At 44.5% G+C, this 21,178-nt stretch overlaps 50 non-coding genes across 50 annotated transcripts; all 50 read left to right on the top strand.

Annotated features, from left to right (window-relative positions):
• Positions 1-49: 49 nt before the first annotated feature.
• Positions 50-122, top strand: Trnat-cgu. The gene has a single exon. It is a non-coding gene; the product is annotated as a tRNA-Thr (tRNA).
• Positions 123-566: 444 nt separating this feature from the next.
• Positions 567-639, top strand: Trnat-ugu. The gene has a single exon. It is a non-coding gene; the product is annotated as a tRNA-Thr (tRNA).
• Positions 640-991: 352 nt separating this feature from the next.
• Positions 992-1,101, top strand: Trnai-uau. The gene is made up of 2 exons: positions 992-1,029; positions 1,066-1,101. It is a non-coding gene; the product is annotated as a tRNA-Ile (tRNA).
• Positions 1,102-1,344: 243 nt separating this feature from the next.
• Trnat-ugu lies at positions 1,345-1,417 on the top strand. The gene has a single exon. It is a non-coding gene; the product is annotated as a tRNA-Thr (tRNA).
• An 87-nt stretch (positions 1,418-1,504) lies between these two features.
• Positions 1,505-1,577, top strand: Trnat-cgu. Its single transcript has one exon. It is a non-coding gene; the product is annotated as a tRNA-Thr (tRNA).
• Positions 1,578-2,016: 439 nt separating this feature from the next.
• Positions 2,017-2,089, top strand: Trnat-ugu. The gene has a single exon. It is a non-coding gene; the product is annotated as a tRNA-Thr (tRNA).
• An 87-nt stretch (positions 2,090-2,176) lies between these two features.
• On the top strand, positions 2,177-2,249 carry Trnat-cgu. Its single transcript has one exon. It is a non-coding gene; the product is annotated as a tRNA-Thr (tRNA).
• A 444-nt stretch (positions 2,250-2,693) lies between these two features.
• Positions 2,694-2,766, top strand: Trnat-ugu. The gene has a single exon. It is a non-coding gene; the product is annotated as a tRNA-Thr (tRNA).
• A 352-nt stretch (positions 2,767-3,118) lies between these two features.
• Trnai-uau lies at positions 3,119-3,228 on the top strand. The gene is made up of 2 exons: positions 3,119-3,156; positions 3,193-3,228. It is a non-coding gene; the product is annotated as a tRNA-Ile (tRNA).
• A 245-nt stretch (positions 3,229-3,473) lies between these two features.
• Positions 3,474-3,546, top strand: Trnat-ugu. The gene has a single exon. It is a non-coding gene; the product is annotated as a tRNA-Thr (tRNA).
• Positions 3,547-3,633: 87 nt separating this feature from the next.
• On the top strand, positions 3,634-3,706 carry Trnat-cgu. The gene has a single exon. It is a non-coding gene; the product is annotated as a tRNA-Thr (tRNA).
• A 439-nt stretch (positions 3,707-4,145) lies between these two features.
• Positions 4,146-4,218, top strand: Trnat-ugu. Its single transcript has one exon. It is a non-coding gene; the product is annotated as a tRNA-Thr (tRNA).
• Positions 4,219-4,305: 87 nt separating this feature from the next.
• Positions 4,306-4,378, top strand: Trnat-cgu. The gene has a single exon. It is a non-coding gene; the product is annotated as a tRNA-Thr (tRNA).
• A 444-nt stretch (positions 4,379-4,822) lies between these two features.
• Positions 4,823-4,895, top strand: Trnat-ugu. Its single transcript has one exon. It is a non-coding gene; the product is annotated as a tRNA-Thr (tRNA).
• Positions 4,896-5,247: 352 nt separating this feature from the next.
• Positions 5,248-5,357, top strand: Trnai-uau. The gene is made up of 2 exons: positions 5,248-5,285; positions 5,322-5,357. It is a non-coding gene; the product is annotated as a tRNA-Ile (tRNA).
• Positions 5,358-5,600: 243 nt separating this feature from the next.
• On the top strand, positions 5,601-5,673 carry Trnat-ugu. The gene has a single exon. It is a non-coding gene; the product is annotated as a tRNA-Thr (tRNA).
• Positions 5,674-5,760: 87 nt separating this feature from the next.
• Positions 5,761-5,833, top strand: Trnat-cgu. The gene has a single exon. It is a non-coding gene; the product is annotated as a tRNA-Thr (tRNA).
• Positions 5,834-6,277: 444 nt separating this feature from the next.
• Trnat-ugu lies at positions 6,278-6,350 on the top strand. The gene has a single exon. It is a non-coding gene; the product is annotated as a tRNA-Thr (tRNA).
• Positions 6,351-6,703: 353 nt separating this feature from the next.
• Trnai-uau lies at positions 6,704-6,813 on the top strand. Its single transcript has 2 exons — positions 6,704-6,741; positions 6,778-6,813. It is a non-coding gene; the product is annotated as a tRNA-Ile (tRNA).
• A 243-nt stretch (positions 6,814-7,056) lies between these two features.
• On the top strand, positions 7,057-7,129 carry Trnat-ugu. The gene has a single exon. It is a non-coding gene; the product is annotated as a tRNA-Thr (tRNA).
• An 87-nt stretch (positions 7,130-7,216) lies between these two features.
• Positions 7,217-7,289, top strand: Trnat-cgu. Its single transcript has one exon. It is a non-coding gene; the product is annotated as a tRNA-Thr (tRNA).
• Positions 7,290-7,728: 439 nt separating this feature from the next.
• Positions 7,729-7,801, top strand: Trnat-ugu. The gene has a single exon. It is a non-coding gene; the product is annotated as a tRNA-Thr (tRNA).
• An 87-nt stretch (positions 7,802-7,888) lies between these two features.
• Positions 7,889-7,961, top strand: Trnat-cgu. The gene has a single exon. It is a non-coding gene; the product is annotated as a tRNA-Thr (tRNA).
• A 444-nt stretch (positions 7,962-8,405) lies between these two features.
• Trnat-ugu lies at positions 8,406-8,478 on the top strand. The gene has a single exon. It is a non-coding gene; the product is annotated as a tRNA-Thr (tRNA).
• A 353-nt stretch (positions 8,479-8,831) lies between these two features.
• On the top strand, positions 8,832-8,941 carry Trnai-uau. The gene is made up of 2 exons: positions 8,832-8,869; positions 8,906-8,941. It is a non-coding gene; the product is annotated as a tRNA-Ile (tRNA).
• Positions 8,942-9,184: 243 nt separating this feature from the next.
• On the top strand, positions 9,185-9,257 carry Trnat-ugu. The gene has a single exon. It is a non-coding gene; the product is annotated as a tRNA-Thr (tRNA).
• An 87-nt stretch (positions 9,258-9,344) lies between these two features.
• Positions 9,345-9,417, top strand: Trnat-cgu. The gene has a single exon. It is a non-coding gene; the product is annotated as a tRNA-Thr (tRNA).
• A 444-nt stretch (positions 9,418-9,861) lies between these two features.
• Trnat-ugu lies at positions 9,862-9,934 on the top strand. Its single transcript has one exon. It is a non-coding gene; the product is annotated as a tRNA-Thr (tRNA).
• Positions 9,935-10,287: 353 nt separating this feature from the next.
• Positions 10,288-10,397, top strand: Trnai-uau. Its single transcript has 2 exons — positions 10,288-10,325; positions 10,362-10,397. It is a non-coding gene; the product is annotated as a tRNA-Ile (tRNA).
• Positions 10,398-10,640: 243 nt separating this feature from the next.
• Trnat-ugu lies at positions 10,641-10,713 on the top strand. Its single transcript has one exon. It is a non-coding gene; the product is annotated as a tRNA-Thr (tRNA).
• An 87-nt stretch (positions 10,714-10,800) lies between these two features.
• On the top strand, positions 10,801-10,873 carry Trnat-cgu. The gene has a single exon. It is a non-coding gene; the product is annotated as a tRNA-Thr (tRNA).
• Positions 10,874-11,312: 439 nt separating this feature from the next.
• On the top strand, positions 11,313-11,385 carry Trnat-ugu. Its single transcript has one exon. It is a non-coding gene; the product is annotated as a tRNA-Thr (tRNA).
• An 87-nt stretch (positions 11,386-11,472) lies between these two features.
• Trnat-cgu lies at positions 11,473-11,545 on the top strand. Its single transcript has one exon. It is a non-coding gene; the product is annotated as a tRNA-Thr (tRNA).
• Positions 11,546-11,989: 444 nt separating this feature from the next.
• Positions 11,990-12,062, top strand: Trnat-ugu. The gene has a single exon. It is a non-coding gene; the product is annotated as a tRNA-Thr (tRNA).
• Positions 12,063-12,415: 353 nt separating this feature from the next.
• On the top strand, positions 12,416-12,525 carry Trnai-uau. The gene is made up of 2 exons: positions 12,416-12,453; positions 12,490-12,525. It is a non-coding gene; the product is annotated as a tRNA-Ile (tRNA).
• Positions 12,526-12,768: 243 nt separating this feature from the next.
• Positions 12,769-12,841, top strand: Trnat-ugu. Its single transcript has one exon. It is a non-coding gene; the product is annotated as a tRNA-Thr (tRNA).
• Positions 12,842-12,928: 87 nt separating this feature from the next.
• On the top strand, positions 12,929-13,001 carry Trnat-cgu. Its single transcript has one exon. It is a non-coding gene; the product is annotated as a tRNA-Thr (tRNA).
• A 439-nt stretch (positions 13,002-13,440) lies between these two features.
• On the top strand, positions 13,441-13,513 carry Trnat-ugu. Its single transcript has one exon. It is a non-coding gene; the product is annotated as a tRNA-Thr (tRNA).
• Positions 13,514-13,600: 87 nt separating this feature from the next.
• Trnat-cgu lies at positions 13,601-13,673 on the top strand. The gene has a single exon. It is a non-coding gene; the product is annotated as a tRNA-Thr (tRNA).
• A 444-nt stretch (positions 13,674-14,117) lies between these two features.
• On the top strand, positions 14,118-14,190 carry Trnat-ugu. Its single transcript has one exon. It is a non-coding gene; the product is annotated as a tRNA-Thr (tRNA).
• Positions 14,191-14,543: 353 nt separating this feature from the next.
• Positions 14,544-14,653, top strand: Trnai-uau. Its single transcript has 2 exons — positions 14,544-14,581; positions 14,618-14,653. It is a non-coding gene; the product is annotated as a tRNA-Ile (tRNA).
• Positions 14,654-14,896: 243 nt separating this feature from the next.
• Trnat-ugu lies at positions 14,897-14,969 on the top strand. The gene has a single exon. It is a non-coding gene; the product is annotated as a tRNA-Thr (tRNA).
• An 87-nt stretch (positions 14,970-15,056) lies between these two features.
• Trnat-cgu lies at positions 15,057-15,129 on the top strand. Its single transcript has one exon. It is a non-coding gene; the product is annotated as a tRNA-Thr (tRNA).
• A 439-nt stretch (positions 15,130-15,568) lies between these two features.
• On the top strand, positions 15,569-15,641 carry Trnat-ugu. The gene has a single exon. It is a non-coding gene; the product is annotated as a tRNA-Thr (tRNA).
• An 87-nt stretch (positions 15,642-15,728) lies between these two features.
• Trnat-cgu lies at positions 15,729-15,801 on the top strand. The gene has a single exon. It is a non-coding gene; the product is annotated as a tRNA-Thr (tRNA).
• Positions 15,802-16,245: 444 nt separating this feature from the next.
• Positions 16,246-16,318, top strand: Trnat-ugu. Its single transcript has one exon. It is a non-coding gene; the product is annotated as a tRNA-Thr (tRNA).
• A 352-nt stretch (positions 16,319-16,670) lies between these two features.
• Trnai-uau lies at positions 16,671-16,780 on the top strand. Its single transcript has 2 exons — positions 16,671-16,708; positions 16,745-16,780. It is a non-coding gene; the product is annotated as a tRNA-Ile (tRNA).
• Positions 16,781-17,025: 245 nt separating this feature from the next.
• On the top strand, positions 17,026-17,098 carry Trnat-ugu. The gene has a single exon. It is a non-coding gene; the product is annotated as a tRNA-Thr (tRNA).
• Positions 17,099-17,185: 87 nt separating this feature from the next.
• Positions 17,186-17,258, top strand: Trnat-cgu. Its single transcript has one exon. It is a non-coding gene; the product is annotated as a tRNA-Thr (tRNA).
• A 221-nt stretch (positions 17,259-17,479) lies between these two features.
• Trnat-ugu lies at positions 17,480-17,551 on the top strand. Its single transcript has one exon. It is a non-coding gene; the product is annotated as a tRNA-Thr (tRNA).
• Positions 17,552-21,178: the final 3,627 nt, after the last annotated feature.

The following is a 21,178-nucleotide window of genomic DNA, read 5'->3' on the forward strand; positions in this document are numbered from 1 at the left end:
ATTGATAAAACCTCTTATTGGAGCACCACGAGGAAGTGCTGTGGAAGCAGCCTCCGTAGCTCAGTGGTAAGAGCACTGGTCTCGTAAACCAGGGGTCGTGAGTTCGATCCTCACCGGGGGCTATGTTATAGCTTTATTTTGAAAATCCAATCGTTTTTTTCCTATTGAAGTGAACGCAGTCTCAACTTTGAAGCCAATCATTTGTCACATGATCGGGAACAATTGAGTGATCAAGACAGTGACATTGACGACAAAACCCATGAGTTGCGCGTGCCCTTTGATACCCAAGCGCAGGCCTCCTTTTAAATCTTAAATCGACACCCAAGCCTTCAAATTTCCGATGCCTTTGCCTTGACTCGGCTCAGCAAGTGTCGTTTAACACATATTTTAAAGTGTACAAAATGTATCTGTTCACTTTCCATTTAAATAAGACACCCGTTGTAATAGCACTGGTTGAAGGTGTGTTTGAGATGTGTCATTTTAGTTCCTTTTGCAGGAGTTGTGCTTCTGAGTATAGTTGTCGAGAGTGAACATAAGGATTAATAAGTCACCACCCATGGCTAACTGCCTCCATAGCTCAGTGGATAGAGCACTGGTCTTGTAAACCAGGGGTCGTGAGTTCGATCCTCACTGGGGGCTCATTCTTCTTTTACAGGTTTTTTTTATCACCCAGGAGTCAGTAAACGATTGCTGTCACGCGGATACTATATTTCTCCTTAGAGGCAAATAAACCAACCGGCACTCGTTTTAGCTGCATCAACATGTGAGAATGGTCAGCTTACAACCAAATTCTATATTTCTAAAGAGGTTAAGAAGAGAGTGAGATAAAATACCCGAACCCCCTATTGACCTAATTAATGTTTTTCTTCACCTGCCTTCTGTTTTCAATTCAACATGTAAAATGTTCATTAGTTTCCTTATCAGAATGTATTTGACTGCTTGAAACGTGGCTGAGTGATTTGCAGTGAAAATGTTGACCTGTCTATCAGCTGCCCCGGTGGCACAATCGGTTAGCGCGTCGTACTTATAGTCAGTACCTTCCCCATGATCACCATGGGACGAGGAATGCGGAGGTTGTGAGTTCGAGCCTCACCCGGGGCATGCTTGCTTTTATTTACTGCTGTGACAGTTGGACCAACACTGTCGCTTCCAATTCACAACCACTCATTATAGCAGACATGTGGCAGGTGAAATGCATCTTCTAAGCAAAACTTACACATTTTCCTTAGTCTGAAAGATAATTCCCAACGTGAATGGTGTTTACACAGACTATTGAATACAATCGACCAGCCCTCGCGACCAGCAGCTGTTAAAACCGCGGCGCCTTTCCCCAAGCTATCAGATGCCTCCATAGCTCAGTGGATAGAGCACTGGTCTTGTAAACCAGGGGTCGTGAGTTCGATCCTCACTGGGGGCTAGATATCCTTTGCCGGAATTTTAGCCTTTTGCAGTTGAATTGATAAAACCTCTTATTGGAGCACCACGAGGAAGTGCTGTGGAAGCAGCCTCCGTAGCTCAGTGGTAAGAGCACTGGTCTCGTAAACCAGGGGTCGTGAGTTCGATCCTCACCGGGGGCTATGTTATAGCTTTATTTTGAAAATCCAATCGTTTTTTTCCTATTGAAGTGAACGCAGTCTCAACTTTGAAGCCAATCATTTGTCACATGATCGGGAACAATTGAGTGATCAAGACAGTGACATTGACGACAAAACCCATGAGTTGCGCGTGCCCTTTGATACCCAAGCGCAGGCCTCCTTTTAAATCTTAAATCGACACCCAAGCCTTCAAATTTCCGATGCCTTTGCCTTGACTCGGCTCAGCAAGTGTCGTTTAACACATATTTTAAAGTGTACAAAATGTATCTGTTCACTTTCCATTTAAATAAGACACCCGTTGTAATAGCAGTGGTTGAAGGTGTGTTTGTGTCATTTTAGTTCCTTTTGCAGGAGTTGTGCTTCTGAGTATAGTTGTCGAGAGTGAACATAAGGATTAATAAGTCACCACCCATGGCTAACTGCCTCCATAGCTCAGTGGATAGAGCACTGGTCTTGTAAACCAGGGGTCGTGAGTTCGATCCTCACTGGGGGCTAGATATCCTTTGCCGGAATTTTAGCCTTTTGCAGTTGAATTGATAAAACCTCTTATTGGAGCACCACGAGGAAGTGCTGTGGAAGCAGCCTCCGTAGCTCAGTGGTAAGAGCACTGGTCTCGTAAACCAGGGGTCGTGAGTTCGATCCTCACCGGGGGCTATGTTATAGCTTTATTTTGAAAATCCAATCGTTTTTTTCCTATTGAAGTGAACGCAGTCTCAACTTTGAAGCCAATCATTTGTCACATGATCGGGAACAATTGAGTGATCAAGACAGTGACATTGACGACAAAACCCATGAGTTGCGCGTGCCCTTTGATACCCAAGCGCAGGCCTCCTTTTAAATCTTAAATCGACACCCAAGCCTTCAAATTTCCGATGCCTTTGCCTTGACTCGGCTCAGCAAGTGTCGTTTAACACATATTTTAAAGTGTACAAAATGTATCTGTTCACTTTCCATTTAAATAAGACACCCGTTGTAATAGCACTGGTTGAAGGTGTGTTTGAGATGTGTCATTTTAGTTCCTTTTGCAGGAGTTGTGCTTCTGAGTATAGTTGTCGAGAGTGAACATAAGGATTAATAAGTCACCACCCATGGCTAACTGCCTCCATAGCTCAGTGGATAGAGCACTGGTCTTGTAAACCAGGGGTCGTGAGTTCGATCCTCACTGGGGGCTCATTCTTCTTTTACAGGTTTTTTTTATCACCCAGGAGTCAGTAAACGATTGCTGTCATGCGGATACTATATTTCTCCTTAGAGGCAAATAAACCAACCGGCACTCGTTTTAGCTGCATCAACATGTGAGAATGGTCAGCTTACAACCAAATTCTATATTTCTAAAGAGGTTAAGAAGAGAGTGAGATAAAATACCCGAACCCCCTATTGACCTAATTAATGTTTTTCTTCACCTGCCTTCTGTTTTCAATTCAACATGTAAAATGTTCATTTGTTTCCTTATCAGAATGTATTTGACTGCTTGAAACGCGGCTGAGTAATTTGCAGTGAAAATGTTGACCTGTCTATCAGCTGCCCTGGTGGCACAATCGGTTAGCGCGCCGTACTTATAGTCAGTACCTTCCCCATGATCACCATGGGATGAGGAATGCGGAGGTTGTGAGTTCGAGCCTCACCCGGGGCATGCTTGCTTTTATTTACTGCTATGACAGTTGGACCAACACTGTCGCTTCCAATTCACAACCACTCATTATAGCAGACATGTGGCAGGTGAAATGCATCTTCTAAGCAAAACTTACACATTTTCCTTAGTCTGAAAGTTATAATACCCAACGTGAATGGTGTTTACACAGACTATTGACTACAATCGACCAGCCCTCGCGACCAGCAGCTGTTAAAACCGCGGCGCCTTTCCCCAAGCTATCAGATGCCTCCATAGCTCAGTGGATAGAGCACTGGTCTTGTAAACCAGGGGTCGTGAGTTCGATCCTCACTGGGGGCTAGATATCCTTTGCCGGAATTTTAGCCTTTTGCAGTTGAATTGATAAAACCTCTTATTGGAGCACCACGAGGAAGTGCTGTGGAAGCAGCCTCCGTAGCTCAGTGGTAAGAGCACTGGTCTCGTAAACCAGGGGTCGTGAGTTCGATCCTCACCGGGGGCTATGTTATAGCTTTATTTTGAAAATCCAATCGTTTTTTTCCTATTGAAGTGAACGCAGTCTCAACTTTGAAGCCAATCATTTGTCACATGATCGGGAACAATTGAGTGATCAAGACAGTGACATTGACGACAAAACCCATGAGTTGCGCGTGCCCTTTGATACCCAAGCGCAGGCCTCCTTTTAAATCTTAAATCGACACCCAAGCCTTCAAATTTCCGATGCCTTTGCCTTGACTCGGCTCAGCAAGTGTCGTTTAACACATATTTTAAAGTGTACAAAATGTATCTGTTCACTTTCCATTTAAATAAGACACCCGTTGTAATAGCACTGGTTGAAGGTGTGTTTGTGTCATTTTAGTTCCTTTTGCAGGAGTTGTGCTTCTGAGTATAGTTGTCGAGAGTGAACATAAGGATTAATAAGTCACCACCCATGGCTAACTGCCTCCATAGCTCAGTGGATAGAGCACTGGTCTTGTAAACCAGGGGTCGTGAGTTCGATCCTCACTGGGGGCTAGATATCCTTTGCCGGAATTTTAGCCTTTTGCAGTTGAATTGATAAAACCTCTTATTGGAGCACCACGAGGAAGTGCTGTGGAAGCAGCCTCCGTAGCTCAGTGGTAAGAGCACTGGTCTCGTAAACCAGGGGTCGTGAGTTCGATCCTCACCGGGGGCTATGTTATAGCTTTATTTTGAAAATCCAATCGTTTTTTTCCTATTGAAGTGAACGCAGTCTCAACTTTGAAGCCAATCATTTGTCACATGATCGGGAACAATTGAGTGATCAAGACAGTGACATTGACGACAAAACCCATGAGTTGCGCGTGCCCTTTGATACCCAAGCGCAGGCCTCCTTTTAAATCTTAAATCGACACCCAAGCCTTCAAATTTCCGATGCCTTTGCCTTGACTCGGCTCAGCAAGTGTCGTTTAACACATATTTTAAAGTGTACAAAATGTATCTGTTCACTTTCCATTTAAATAAGACACCCGTTGTAATAGCACTGGTTGAAGGTGTGTTTGAGATGTGTCATTTTAGTTCCTTTTGCAGGAGTTGTGCTTCTGAGTATAGTTGTCGAGAGTGAACATAAGGATTAATAAGTCACCACCCATGGCTAACTGCCTCCATAGCTCAGTGGATAGAGCACTGGTCTTGTAAACCAGGGGTCGTGAGTTCGATCCTCACTGGGGGCTCATTCTTCTTTTACAGGTTTTTTTTATCACCCAGGAGTCAGTAAACGATTGCTGTCATGCGGATACTATATTTCTCCTTAGAGGCAAATAAACCAACCGGCACTCGTTTTAGCTGCATCAACATGTGAGAATGGTCAGCTTACAACCAAATTCTATATTTCTTAAGAGGTAAAGAAGAGAGTGAGATAAAATACCCGAACCCCCTATTGACCTAATTAATGTTTTTCTTCACCTGCCTTCTGTTTTCAATTCAACATGTAAAATGTTCATTAGTTTCCTTATCAGAATGTATTTGACTGATTGAAACGTGGCTGAGTGATTTGCAGTGAAAATGTTGACCTGTCTATCAGCTGCCCCGGTGGCACAATCGGTTAGCGCGCCGTACTTATAGTCAGTACCTTCCCCATGATCACCATGGGACGAGGAATGCGGAGGTTGTGAGTTCGAGCCTCACCCGGGGCATGCTTGATTTTATTTACTGCTGTGACAGTTGGACCAACACTGTCGCTTCCAATTCACAACCACTCATTATAGCAGACATGTGGCAGGTGAAATGCATCTTCTAAGCAAAACTTACACATTTTCCTTAGTCTGAAAGATAATACCCAACGTGAATGGTGTTTACACAGACTATTGACTACAATCGACCAGCCCTCGCGACCAGCAGCTGTTAAAACCGCGGCGCCTTTCCCCAAGCTATCAGATGCCTCCATAGCTCAGTGGATAGAGCACTGGTCTTGTAAACCAGGGGTCGTGAGTTCGATCCTCACTGGGGGCTAGATATCCTTTGCCGGAATTTTAGCCTTTTGCAGTTGAATTGATAAAACCTCTTATTGGAGCACCCCGAGGAAGTGCTGTGGAAGCAGCCTCCGTAGCTCAGTGGTAAGAGCACTGGTCTCGTAAACCAGGGGTCGTGAGTTCGATCCTCACCGGGGGCTATGTTATAGCTTTATTTTGAAAATCCAATCGTTTTTTTCCTATTGAAGTGAACGCAGTCTCAACTTTGAAGCCAATCATTTGTCACATGATCGGGAACAATTGAGTGATCAAGACAGTGACATTGACGACAAAACCCATGAGTTGCGCGTGCCCTTTGATACCCAAGCGCAGGCCTCCTTTTAAATCTTAAATCGACACCCAAGCCTTCAAATTTCCGATGCCTTTGCCTTGACTCGGCTCAGCAAGTGTCGTTTAACACATATTTTAAAGTGTACAAAATGTATCTGTTCACTTTCCATTTAAATAAGACACCCGTTGTAATAGCACTGGTTGAAGGTGTGTTTGAGATGTGTCATTTTAGTTCCTTTTGCAGGAGTTGTGCTTCTGAGTATAGTTGTCGAGAGTGAACATAAGGATTAATAAGTCACCACCCATGGCTAACTGCCTCCATAGCTCAGTGGATAGAGCACTGGTCTTGTAAACCAGGGGTCGTGAGTTCGATCCTCACTGGGGGCTCATTCTTCTTTTACAGGTTTTTTTTATCACCCAGGAGTCAGTAAACGATTGCTGTCATGCGGATACTATATTTCTCCTTAGAGGCAAATAAACCAACCGGCACTCGTTTTAGCTGCATCAACATGTGAGAATGGTCAGCTTACAACCAAATTCTATATTTCTTAAGAGGTAAAGAAGAGAGGTGAGATAAAATACCCGAACCCCCTATTGACCTAATTAATGTTTTTCTTCACCTGCCTTCTGTTTTCAATTCAACATGTAAAATGTTCATTAGTTTCCTTATCAGAATGTATTTGACTGATTGAAACGTGGCTGAGTGATTTGCAGTGAAAATGTTGACCTGTCTATCAGCTGCCCCGGTGGCACAATCGGTTAGCGCGCCGTACTTATAGTCAGTACCTTCCCCATGATCACCATGGGACGAGGAATGCGGAGGTTGTGAGTTCGAGCCTCACCCGGGGCATGCTTGATTTTATTTACTGCTGTGACAGTTGGACCAACACTGTCGCTTCCAATTCACAACCACTCATTATAGCAGACATGTGGCAGGTGAAATGCATCTTCTAAGCAAAACTTACACATTTTCCTTAGTCTGAAAGATAATACCCAACGTGAATGGTGTTTACACAGACTATTGACTACAATCGACCAGCCCTCGCGACCAGCAGCTGTTAAAACCGCGGCGCCTTTCCCCAAGCTATCAGATGCCTCCATAGCTCAGTGGATAGAGCACTGGTCTTGTAAACCAGGGGTCGTGAGTTCGATCCTCACTGGGGGCTAGATATCCTTTGCCGGAATTTTAGCCTTTTGCAGTTGAATTGATAAAACCTCTTATTGGAGCACCACGAGGAAGTGCTGTGGAAGCAGCCTCCGTAGCTCAGTGGTAAGAGCACTGGTCTCGTAAACCAGGGGTCGTGAGTTCGATCCTCACCGGGGGCTATGTTATAGCTTTATTTTGAAAATCCAATCGTTTTTTTCCTATTGAAGTGAACGCAGTCTCAACTTTGAAGCCAATCATTTGTCACATGATCGGGAACAATTGAGTGATCAAGACAGTGACATTGACGACAAAACCCATGAGTTGCGCGTGCCCTTTGATACCCAAGCGCAGGCCTCCTTTTAAATCTTAAATCGACACCCAAGCCTTCAAATTTCCGATGCCTTTGCCTTGACTCGGCTCAGCAAGTGTCGTTTAACACATATTTTAAAGTGTACAAAATGTATCTGTTCACTTTCCATTTAAATAAGACACCCGTTGTAATAGCACTGGTTGAAGGTGTGTTTGTGTCATTTTAGTTCCTTTTGCAGGAGTTGTGCTTCTGAGTATAGTTGTCGAGAGTGAACATAAGGATTAATAAGTCACCACCCATGGCTAACTGCCTCCATAGCTCAGTGGATAGAGCACTGGTCTTGTAAACCAGGGGTCGTGAGTTCGATCCTCACTGGGGGCTAGATATCCTTTGCCGGAATTTTAGCCTTTTGCAGTTGAATTGATAAAACCTCTTATTGGAGCACCACGAGGAAGTGCTGTGGAAGCAGCCTCCGTAGCTCAGTGGTAAGAGCACTGGTCTCGTAAACCAGGGGTCGTGAGTTCGATCCTCACCGGGGGCTATGTTATAGCTTTATTTTGAAAATCCAATCGTTTTTTTCCTATTGAAGTGAACGCAGTCTCAACTTTGAAGCCAATCATTTGTCACATGATCGGGAACAATTGAGTGATCAAGACAGTGACATTGACGACAAAACCCATGAGTTGCGCGTGCCCTTTGATACCCAAGCGCAGGCCTCCTTTTAAATCTTAAATCGACACCCAAGCCTTCAAATTTCCGATGCCTTTGCCTTGACTCGGCTCAGCAAGTGTCGTTTAACACATATTTTAAAGTGTACAAAATGTATCTGTTCACTTTCCATTTAAATAAGACACCCGTTGTAATAGCACTGGTTGAAGGTGTGTTTGAGATGTGTCATTTTAGTTCCTTTTGCAGGAGTTGTGCTTCTGAGTATAGTTGTCGAGAGTGAACATAAGGATTAATAAGTCACCACCCATGGCTAACTGCCTCCATAGCTCAGTGGATAGAGCACTGGTCTTGTAAACCAGGGGTCGTGAGTTCGATCCTCACTGGGGGCTCATTCTTCTTTTACAGGTTTTTTTTATCACCCAGGAGTCAGTAAACGATTGCTGTCATGCGGATACTATATTTCTCCTTAGAGGCAAATAAACCAACCGGCACTCGTTTTAGCTGCATCAACATGTGAGAATGGTCAGCTTACAACCAAATTCTATATTTCTTAAGAGGTAAAGAAGAGAGGTGAGATAAAATACCCGAACCCCCTATTGACCTAATTAATGTTTTTCTTCACCTGCCTTCTGTTTTCAATTCAACATGTAAAATGTTCATTAGTTTCCTTATCAGAATGTATTTGACTGATTGAAACGTGGCTGAGTGATTTGCAGTGAAAATGTTGACCTGTCTATCAGCTGCCCCGGTGGCACAATCGGTTAGCGCGCCGTACTTATAGTCAGTGCCTTCCCCATGATCACCATGGGACGAGGAATGCGGAGGTTGTGAGTTCGAGCCTCACCCGGGGCATGCTTGATTTTATTTACTGCTGTGACAGTTGGACCAACACTGTCGCTTCCAATTCACAACCACTCATTATAGCAGACATGTGGCAGGTGAAATGCATCTTCTAAGCAAAACTTACACATTTTCCTTAGTCTGAAAGATAATACCCAACGTGAATGGTGTTTACACAGACTATTGACTACAATCGACCAGCCCTCGCGACCAGCAGCTGTTAAAACCGCGGCGCCTTTCCCCAAGCTATCAGATGCCTCCATAGCTCAGTGGATAGAGCACTGGTCTTGTAAACCAGGGGTCGTGAGTTCGATCCTCACTGGGGGCTAGATATCCTTTGCCGGAATTTTAGCCTTTTGCAGTTGAATTGATAAAACCTCTTATTGGAGCACCCCGAGGAAGTGCTGTGGAAGCAGCCTCCGTAGCTCAGTGGTAAGAGCACTGGTCTCGTAAACCAGGGGTCGTGAGTTCGATCCTCACCGGGGGCTATGTTATAGCTTTATTTTGAAAATCCAATCGTTTTTTTCCTATTGAAGTGAACGCAGTCTCAACTTTGAAGCCAATCATTTGTCACATGATCGGGAACAATTGAGTGATCAAGACAGTGACATTGACGACAAAACCCATGAGTTGCGCGTGCCCTTTGATACCCAAGCGCAGGCCTCCTTTTAAATCTTAAATCGACACCCAAGCCTTCAAATTTCCGATGCCTTTGCCTTGACTCGGCTCAGCAAGTGTCGTTTAACACATATTTTAAAGTGTACAAAATGTATCTGTTCACTTTCCATTTAAATAAGACACCCGTTGTAATAGCACTGGTTGAAGGTGTGTTTGAGATGTGTCATTTTAGTTCCTTTTGCAGGAGTTGTGCTTCTGAGTATAGTTGTCGAGAGTGAACATAAGGATTAATAAGTCACCACCCATGGCTAACTGCCTCCATAGCTCAGTGGATAGAGCACTGGTCTTGTAAACCAGGGGTCGTGAGTTCGATCCTCACTGGGGGCTCATTCTTCTTTTACAGGTTTTTTTTATCACCCAGGAGTCAGTAAACGATTGCTGTCATGCGGATACTATATTTCTCCTTAGAGGCAAATAAACCAACCGGCACTCGTTTTAGCTGCATCAACATGTGAGAATGGTCAGCTTACAACCAAATTCTATATTTCTTAAGAGGTAAAGAAGAGAGGTGAGATAAAATACCCGAACCCCCTATTGACCTAATTAATGTTTTTCTTCACCTGCCTTCTGTTTTCAATTCAACATGTAAAATGTTCATTAGTTTCCTTATCAGAATGTATTTGACTGATTGAAACGTGGCTGAGTGATTTGCAGTGAAAATGTTGACCTGTCTATCAGCTGCCCCGGTGGCACAATCGGTTAGCGCGCCGTACTTATAGTCAGTACCTTCCCCATGATCACCATGGGACGAGGAATGCGGAGGTTGTGAGTTCGAGCCTCACCCGGGGCATGCTTGATTTTATTTACTGCTGTGACAGTTGGACCAACACTGTCGCTTCCAATTCACAACCACTCATTATAGCAGACATGTGGCAGGTGAAATGCATCTTCTAAGCAAAACTTACACATTTTCCTTAGTCTGAAAGATAATACCCAACGTGAATGGTGTTTACACAGACTATTGACTACAATCGACCAGCCCTCGCGACCAGCAGCTGTTAAAACCGCGGCGCCTTTCCCCAAGCTATCAGATGCCTCCATAGCTCAGTGGATAGAGCACTGGTCTTGTAAACCAGGGGTCGTGAGTTCGATCCTCACTGGGGGCTAGATATCCTTTGCCGGAATTTTAGCCTTTTGCAGTTGAATTGATAAAACCTCTTATTGGAGCACCACGAGGAAGTGCTGTGGAAGCAGCCTCCGTAGCTCAGTGGTAAGAGCACTGGTCTCGTAAACCAGGGGTCGTGAGTTCGATCCTCACCGGGGGCTATGTTATAGCTTTATTTTGAAAATCCAATCGTTTTTTTCCTATTGAAGTGAACGCAGTCTCAACTTTGAAGCCAATCATTTGTCACATGATCGGGAACAATTGAGTGATCAAGACAGTGACATTGACGACAAAACCCATGAGTTGCGCGTGCCCTTTGATACCCAAGCGCAGGCCTCCTTTTAAATCTTAAATCGACACCCAAGCCTTCAAATTTCCGATGCCTTTGCCTTGACTCGGCTCAGCAAGTGTCGTTTAACACATATTTTAAAGTGTACAAAATGTATCTGTTCACTTTCCATTTAAATAAGACACCCGTTGTAATAGCACTGGTTGAAGGTGTGTTTGTGTCATTTTAGTTCCTTTTGCAGGAGTTGTGCTTCTGAGTATAGTTGTCGAGAGTGAACATAAGGATTAATAAGTCACCACCCATGGCTAACTGCCTCCATAGCTCAGTGGATAGAGCACTGGTCTTGTAAACCAGGGGTCGTGAGTTCGATCCTCACTGGGGGCTAGATATCCTTTGCCGGAATTTTAGCCTTTTGCAGTTGAATTGATAAAACCTCTTATTGGAGCACCACGAGGAAGTGCTGTGGAAGCAGCCTCCGTAGCTCAGTGGTAAGAGCACTGGTCTCGTAAACCAGGGGTCGTGAGTTCGATCCTCACCGGGGGCTATGTTATAGCTTTATTTTGAAAATCCAATCGTTTTTTTCCTATTGAAGTGAACGCAGTCTCAACTTTGAAGCCAATCATTTGTCACATGATCGGGAACAATTGAGTGATCAAGACAGTGACATTGACGACAAAACCCATGAGTTGCGCGTGCCCTTTGATACCCAAGCGCAGGCCTCCTTTTAAATCTTAAATCGACACCCAAGCCTTCAAATTTCCGATGCCTTTGCCTTGACTCGGCTCAGCAAGTGTCGTTTAACACATATTTTAAAGTGTACAAAATGTATCTGTTCACTTTCCATTTAAATAAGACACCCGTTGTAATAGCACTGGTTGAAGGTGTGTTTGAGATGTGTCATTTTAGTTCCTTTTGCAGGAGTTGTGCTTCTGAGTATAGTTGTCGAGAGTGAACATAAGGATTAATAAGTCACCACCCATGGCTAACTGCCTCCATAGCTCAGTGGATAGAGCACTGGTCTTGTAAACCAGGGGTCGTGAGTTCGATCCTCACTGGGGGCTCATTCTTCTTTTACAGGTTTTTTTTATCACCCAGGAGTCAGTAAACGATTGCTGTCATGCGGATACTATATTTCTCCTTAGAGGCAAATAAACCAACCGGCACTCGTTTTAGCTGCATCAACATGTGAGAATGGTCAGCTTACAACCAAATTCTATATTTCTTAAGAGGTAAAGAAGAGAGGTGAGATAAAATACCCGAACCCCCTATTGACCTAATTAATGTTTTTCTTCACCTGCCTTCTGTTTTCAATTCAACATGTAAAATGTTCATTAGTTTCCTTATCAGAATGTATTTGACTGATTGAAACGTGGCTGAGTGATTTGCAGTGAAAATGTTGACCTGTCTATCAGCTGCCCCGGTGGCACAATCGGTTAGCGCGCCGTACTTATAGTCAGTACCTTCCCCATGATCACCATGGGACGAGGAATGCGGAGGTTGTGAGTTCGAGCCTCACCCGGGGCATGCTTGCTTTTATTTACTGCTGTGACAGTTGGACCAACACTGTCGCTTCCAATTCACAACCACTCATTATAGCAGACATGTGGCAGGTGAAATGCATCTTCTAAGCAAAACTTACACATTTTCCTTAGTCTGAAAGATAATACCCAACGTGAATGGTGTTTACACAGACTATTGACTACAATCGACCAGCCCTCGCGACCAGCAGCTGTTAAAACCGCGGCGCCTTTCCCCAAGCTATCAGATGCCTCCATAGCTCAGTGGATAGAGCACTGGTCTTGTAAACCAGGGGTCGTGAGTTCGATCCTCACTGGGGGCTAGATATCCTTTGCCGGAATTTTAGCCTTTTGCAGTTGAATTGATAAAACCTCTTATTGGAGCACCACGAGGAAGTGCTGTGGAAGCAGCCTCCGTAGCTCAGTGGTAAGAGCACTGGTCTCGTAAACCAGGGGTCGTGAGTTCGATCCTCACCGGGGGCTATGTTATAGCTTTATTTTGAAAATCCAATCGTTTTTTTCCTATTGAAGTGAACGCAGTCTCAACTTTGAAGCCAATCATTTGTCACATGATCGGGAACAATTGAGTGATCAAGACAGTGACATTGACGACAAAACCCATGAGTTGCGCGTGCCCTTTGATACCCAAGCGCAGGCCTCCTTTTAAATCTTAAATCGACACCCAAGCCTTCAAATTTCCGATGCCTTTGCCTTGACTCGGCTCAGCAAGTGTCGTTTAACACATATTTTAAAGTGTACAAAATGTATCTGTTCACTTTCCATTTAAATAAGACACCCGTTGTAATAGCAGTGGTTGAAGGTGTGTTTGTGTCATTTTAGTTCCTTTTGCAGGAGTTGTGCTTCTGAGTATAGTTGTCGAGAGTGAACATAAGGATTAATAAGTCACCACCCATGGCTAACTGCCTCCATAGCTCAGTGGATAGAGCACTGGTCTTGTAAACCAGGGGTCGTGAGTTCGATCCTCACTGGGGGCTAGATATCCTTTGCCGGAATTTTAGCCTTTTGCAGTTGAATTGATAAAACCTCTTATTGGAGCACCACGAGGAAGTGCTGTGGAAGCAGCCTCCGTAGCTCAGTGGTAAGAGCACTGGTCTCGTAAACCAGGGGTCGTGAGTTCGATCCTCACCGGGGGCTATGTTATAGCTTTATTTTGAAAATCCAATCGTTTTTTTCCTATTGAAGTGAACGCAGTCTCAACTTTGAAGCCAATCATTTGTCACATGATCGGGAACAATTGAGTGATCAAGACAGTGACATTGACGACAAAACCCATGAGTTGTGCGTGCCCTTTGATACCCAAGCGCAGGCCTCCTTTTAAATCTTAAATCGACACCCAAGCCTTCAAATTTCCGATGCCTTTGCCTTGACTCGGCTCAGCAAGTGTCGTTTAACACATATTTTAAAGTGTACAAAATGTATCTGTTCACTTTCCATTTAAATAAGACACCCGTTGTAATAGCACTGGTTGAAGGTGTGTTTGAGATGTGTCATTTTAGTTCCTTTTGCAGGAGTTGTGCTTCTGAGTATAGTTGTCGAGAGTGAACATAAGGATTAATAAGTCACCACCCATGGCTAACTGCCTCCATAGCTCAGTGGATAGAGCACTGGTCTTGTAAACCAGGGGTCGTGAGTTCGATCCTCACTGGGGGCTCATTCTTCTTTTACAGGTTTTTTTTATCACCCAGGAGTCAGTAAACGATTGCTGTCATGCGGATACTATATTTCTCCTTAGAGGCAAATAAACCAACCGGCACTCGTTTTAGCTGCATCAACATGTGAGAATGGTCAGCTTACAACCAAATTCTATATTTCTTAAGAGGTAAAGAAGAGAGGTGAGATAAAATACCCGAACCCCCTATTGACCTAATTAATGTTTTTCTTCACCTGCCTTCTGTTTTCAATTCAACATGTAAAATGTTCATTAGTTTCCTTATCAGAATGTATTTGACTGATTGAAACGTGGCTGAGTGATTTGCAGTGAAAATGTTGACCTGTCTATCAGCTGCCCCGGTGGCACAATCGGTTAGCGCGCCGTACTTATAGTCAGTGCCTTCCCCATGATCACCATGGGACGAGGAATGCGGAGGTTGTGAGTTCGAGCCTCACCCGGGGCATGCTTGATTTTATTTACTGCTGTGACAGTTGGACCAACACTGTCGCTTCCAATTCACAACCACTCATTATAGCAGACATGTGGCAGGTGAAATGCATCTTCTAAGCAAAACTTACACATTTTCCTTAGTCTGAAAGATAATACCCAACGTGAATGGTGTTTACACAGACTATTGACTACAATCGACCAGCCCTCGCGACCAGCAGCTGTTAAAACCGCGGCGCCTTTCCCCAAGCTATCAGATGCCTCCATAGCTCAGTGGATAGAGCACTGGTCTTGTAAACCAGGGGTCGTGAGTTCGATCCTCACTGGGGGCTAGATATCCTTTGCCGGAATTTTAGCCTTTTGCAGTTGAATTGATAAAACCTCTTATTGGAGCACCACGAGGAAGTGCTGTGGAAGCAGCCTCCGTAGCTCAGTGGTAAGAGCACTGGTCTCGTAAACCAGGGGTCGTGAGTTCGATCCTCACCGGGGGCTATGTTATAGCTTTATTTTGAAAATCCAATCGTTTTTTTCCTATTGAAGTGAACGCAGTCTCAACTTTGAAGCCAATCATTTGTCACATGATCGGGAACAATTGAGTGATCAAGACAGTGACATTGACGACAAAACCCATGAGTTGCGCGTGCCCTTTGATACCCAAGCGCAGGCCTCCTTTTAAATCTTAAATCGACACCCAAGCCTTCAAATTTCCGATGCCTTTGCCTTGACTCGGCTCAGCAAGTGTCGTTTAACACATATTTTAAAGTGTACAAAATGTATCTGTTCACTTTCCATTTAAATAAGACACCCGTTGTAATAGCAGTGGTTGAAGGTGTGTTTGTGTCATTTTAGTTCCTTTTGCAGGAGTTGTGCTTCTGAGTATAGTTGTCGAGAGTGAACATAAGGATTAATAAGTCACCACCCATGGCTAACTGCCTCCATAGCTCAGTGGATAGAGCACTGGTCTTGTAAACCAGGGGTCGTGAGTTCGATCCTCACTGGGGGCTAGATATCCTTTGCCGGAATTTTAGCCTTTTGCAGTTGAATTGATAAAACCTCTTATTGGAGCACCACGAGGAAGTGCTGTGGAAGCAGCCTCCGTAGCTCAGTGGTAAGAGCACTGGTCTCGTAAACCAGGGGTCGTGAGTTCGATCCTCACCGGGGGCTATGTTATAGCTTTATTTTGAAAATCCAATCGTTTTTTTCCTATTGAAGTGAACGCAGTCTCAACTTTGAAGCCAATCATTTGTCACATGATCGGGAACAATTGAGTGATCAAGACAGTGACATTGACGACAAAACCCATGAGTTGTGCGTGCCCTTTGATACCCAAGCGCAGGCCTCCTTTTAAATCTTAAATCGACACCCAAGCCTTCAAATTTCCGATGCCTTTGCCTTGACTCGGCTCAGCAAGTGTCGTTTAACACATATTTTAAAGTGTACAAAATGTATCTGTTCACTTTCCATTTAAATAAGACACCCGTTGTAATAGCACTGGTTGAAGGTGTGTTTGAGATGTGTCATTTTAGTTCCTTTTGCAGGAGTTGTGCTTCTGAGTATAGTTGTCGAGAGTGAACATAAGGATTAATAAGTCACCACCCATGGCTAACTGCCTCCATAGCTCAGTGGATAGAGCACTGGTCTTGTAAACCAGGGCTCGTGAGTTCGATCCTCACTGGGGGCTCATTCTTCTTTTACAGGTTTTTTTTATCACCCAGGAGTCAGTAAACGATTGCTGTCACGCGGATACTATATTTCTCCTTAGAGGCAAATAAACCAACCGGCACTCGTTTTAGCTGCATCAACATGTGAGAATGGTCAGCTTACAACCAAATTCTATATTTCTAAAGAGGTAAAGAAGAGAGTGAGATAAAATACCCGAACCCCCTATTGACCTAATTAATGTTTTTCTTCACCTGCCTTCTGTTTTCAATTCAACATGTAAAATGTTCATTTGTTTCCTTATCAGAATGTATTTGACTGCTTGAAACGCGGCTGAGTAATTTGCAGTGAAAATGTTGACCTGTCTATCAGCTTCCCTGGTGGCACAATCGGTTAGCGCGCCGTACTTATAGTCAGTACCTTCCCCATGATCACCATGGGATGAGGAATGCGGAGGTTGTGAGTTCGAGCCTCACCCGGGGCATGCTTGCTTTTATTTACTGCTATGACAGTTGGACCAACACTGTCGCTTCCAATTCACAACCACTCATTATAGCAGACATGTGGCAGGTGAAATGCATCTTCTAAGCAAAACTTACACATTTTCCTTAGTCTGAAAGTTATAATACCCAACGTGAATGGTGTTTACACAGACTATTGACTACAATCGACCAGCCCTCGCGACCAGCAGCTGTTAAAACCGCGGCGCCTTTCCCCAAGCTATCAGATGCCTCCATAGCTCAGTGGATAGAGCACTGGTCTTGTAAACCAGGGGTCGTGAGTTCGATCCTCACTGGGGGCTAGATATCCTTTGCCGGAATTTTAGCCTTTTGCAGTTGAATTGATAAAACCTCTTATTGGAGCACCACGAGGAAGTGCTGTGGAAGCAGCCTCCGTAGCTCAGTGGTAAGAGCACTGGTCTCGTAAACCAGGGGTCGTGAGTTCGATCCTCACCGGGGGCTATGTTATAGCTTTATTTTGAAAATCCAATCGTTTTTTTCCTATTGAAGTGTACAAAATGTATCTGTTCACTTTCCATTTAAATAAGACACCCGTTGTAATAGCACTGGTTGAAGGTGTGTTTGAGATGTGTCATTTTAGTTCCTTTTGCAGGAGTTGTGCTTCTGAGTATAGTTGTCGAGAGTGAACATAAGGATTAATAAGTCACCACCCATGGCTAACTGCCTCAATAGCTCAGTGGATAGAGCACTGGTCTTGTAAACCAGGGGTCGTGAGTTCGATCCTCACTGGGGCCTCATTCTTTTTTTACAGTTTGTTTTTTTTTATCACCCAGGAGTCAGTTTACGATTGCTGTCATGCGGATACTATATTTCTCCTTAGAGGCAAATAAACCAACCGGCACTCGTTTTAGCTGCATCAACATGTGAGAATGGTCAGCTTACAACCAAATTCTATATTTCTTAAGAGGTAAAGAAGAGAGTGAGATAAAATACCCGAACCCCCTATTGACCTAATTAATGTTTTTCTTCACCTGCCTTCTGTTTTCAATTCAACATGTAAAATGTTCATTAGTTTCCTTATCAGAATGTATTTGACTGCTTGAAACGTGGCTGAGTGATTTGCAGTGAAAATGTTAACCTGTCTATCAGCTGCCCCGGTGGCACAATCGGTCAGCGTGCCGTACTGGGGTTGTCTACCTTGGTTTGAAAGAGGATGGACGTGTTGACATCGCCTCCTGCGATTGTTCGTTTTAACGACTGAAGGAGATATAATGGATATATACAAACATCAACTACAACCTCAATAGACCCGTGAAGATTCCGGGGTAGAATAGGTCTTTAGCAAATCATGCTTGCCGAAAAAAGGCGACTATGCTTGTTGTAAAAGGCGACTAACGGGATCGGGTGGTCAGGCTCGCTGACTTGGTTGATACATGTCAACGATCCCAATTGTGTGGATCGATGCTCATGATGTCAATCACTGGATTGTCTGGTCCAGACTCAATTATGTACAGACCGCCGTCATATCTGGAATATTGCTGAGTGCAGCGTTAAAACACAAACAAACAAACAAACAACCTCAATAAATCAAAACCGATCAGAAGTAGTGACGTGTGCACGCCTTGTCCCACAGAATACAGAGACAAGGCACGGACAATGCCCATGATGAAGAGAGACAACATGGCGAGTGTCCTCGTGCGACTTTAGGAAACGTGAGCACCAAAACGAATGGACATTCAAAGTGGACACTGGGTTTGACAGAGTAAAATCATCAGACATCATTAATGCGATAGAATATGACTTTGGTGATAATAGTGTTTTTGCCTGTGTGCCACGAGGCGGGTGTTATGAAGTCAATCTGTGGGACGAGGAAACAGCAAAAGTTGTGGCGGGGGGTATTTCTATCAAAGGAAATTCGTACAACTGTAGTATTGTTACGGATCAATCTTTGGTGGTGTCGTTTCTGCATTTAACCCCCTACATTGAAGGCAGTAAAATCATTGACATGGTACATGCATTGGAGTTGAGGTTATCTCCAACATCAAAAGGCATTTCAATAAAGATGAAAAGAGAAAGATCACAAATGGAACAAGGTATGTGAGAGTGAAATTCCTAGGGCAACTGAAAACAGCGTACAATTTGACACTTGTGATGGCCCACAACCTTGAAGGGTCATACACAATAGACATGTCAAAACGTGTAATTTGTGTTTTGAAACAAACCATGTCATAGCTGAATGTCCATCTGCTGAGTGTTGTGTTTTCCATGAACAGGGACATATAGCATGAGCTTGTCCTCTGAAACAACGTTGCGACAGTTGCAAAAACATAATGAGACACTGTATGTGTGGTAGCGACAAGAATGACAAACCTGTCATAGAACTGAGTAGAAAACCTTCAGTATCTGAAGAAGATACAGTTGATGACGGAAAAACTGTTGACCCTTTCAGTGTGCATATGGAGACAATTGATGGTGTCACTGTTGACCCTTTCAGTGTGCATATGGAGACAATTGATGGTGTCACTGTTGACCCTTTCAGTGTGCATATGGAGACAATTGATGGTGTCACTGTTGACCCTTTCAGTGTGCATATGGAGACAATTGATGGTGTCACTGATGACCCTTTCAGTGTGCATATGGAGACAATTGATGGTGTCACTGTTGACCCTTTCAGTGTGCATATGGAGACAATTGATGGTGTCACTGTTGACCCTTTCAGTGTGCATATGGAGACAATTGATGGTGTCACTGTTGACCCTTTCAGTGTGCATATGGAGACAATTGATGGTGTCACTGTTGACCCTTTCAGTGTGCATATGGAGACAATTGATGGTGTCACTGTTGACCCTTTCAGTGTGCATATGGAGACAATTGATGGTGTCACTGTTGACCCTTTCAGTGTGCATATGGAGACAATTGATGGTGTCACTGTTGACCCTTTCAGTGTGCATATGGAGACAATTGATGGTGTCACTGTTGACCCTTTCAGTGTGCATATGGAGACAATTGATGGTGTCACTGTTGACCCTTTCAGTGTGCATATGGAGACAATTGATGGTGTCACTGTTGACCCTTTCAGTGTGCATATGGAGACAATTGATGGTGAGGCAACCAGTCATGAGAACGACTGGTCGTTGTCGGTCCCTACCGAAGCCAACAAAAACATTGATTGAATGCCGGTTGTCACATCTGCTATTGATCACATTATAGCTGATGATAAGGTACAAGAAGGAAGGAATGAAAAAGTGAGAATGATAAGTATGGATACAAGTGAGATCGTAGAAGAACGAGAAGGGGAGTAAGAGGTTGGCTCAGAGAGTCTAGATGATAACTCTGATCAATCATTATCTGAACTCAAGGATGTTAAGCAGGGCACTAAATTTAGAAAGATTCAGGGCATGAATGAAGAAAAGGTTGTGAAATTGTCATAGGAAAGAAAGAGGAAAAAAACAGCTAATGGAGAGAATGGCATGATTATGAAGCAAATGAGAAAGGGCAAGGCTAGAGCCAGAGCCGAGGCCAAAGCTAAAGCCAGAGCCAGAGCCAGAGCCAGACCCAGACCCAGACCCAGAGCCAGAGCCAGAGCCAGAGTCAGAGCCAGAGCCAGAGCCAGAGTCAGAGCCAGAGTCAGAGCCAGAGCCAGAGCCAGAGTCAGAGCCAGAGCCAGAGCCAGAGCCAGAGTCAGAGCCAGAGCCAGAGCCAGAGTCAGAGCCAGACCCAGAGTCAGAGCCAGAGCCAGAGCCAGAGCCAGAGTCAGACCCAGACCCAGACCCAGACCCAGACCCAGAGCCAGAGCCAGAGCCAGAGCCAGACCCAGACCCAGAGTCAGAGTCAGAGCCAGAGTCAGAGCCAGAGTCAGAGCCAGAGCCAGAGCCAGAGCCAGAGCCAGAGCCAGAGCCAGACCCAGACCCAGACCCAGAGCCAGACCCAGAATCAGAGTCAGAGCCAGAGTCAGAGCCAGAGCCAGAGCCAGAGCCAGAGCCAGACCCAGAGCCAGAGCCAGAGCCAGAGTCAGAGCCAGAGCCAGACCAAGAGTCAGAGCCAGAGCCAGAGCCAGAGCCAGAGTCAGAGCCAGAGCCAGAGCCAGAGCCAGAGCCAGAGCCAGAGTCAGAGCCAGAGCCAGAGTCAGAGTCAGAGCCAGACCCAGAGTCTTCTTCAGATACTGAGGTTTTTCTACTCAGTTCTATGACAGGTTTGTCATTCTTGTCGCTACCACACATACAGTGTCTCATTATGTTTTTGCAACTGTCGCAACGTTGTTTCAGAGGACAAGCTCATGCTATATGTCCATGTTCATGGAAAACACAACACTCAGCAGATAGACATTCAGCTATGAGATGGTTTGTTTCAAAACACAAATTACACGTTTTGACATGTCTATTGTGTATGACCCTTCAAGGTTGTGGGCCATCACAAGTGTC

This window comes from Haliotis rufescens, unplaced genomic scaffold (assembly GCF_023055435.1).
Source record: "Haliotis rufescens isolate VD_foot unplaced genomic scaffold, xgHalRufe1.0.p SCAF_6, whole genome shotgun sequence".
Lineage (NCBI taxonomy): Eukaryota > Metazoa > Mollusca > Gastropoda > Lepetellida > Haliotidae > Haliotis > Haliotis rufescens.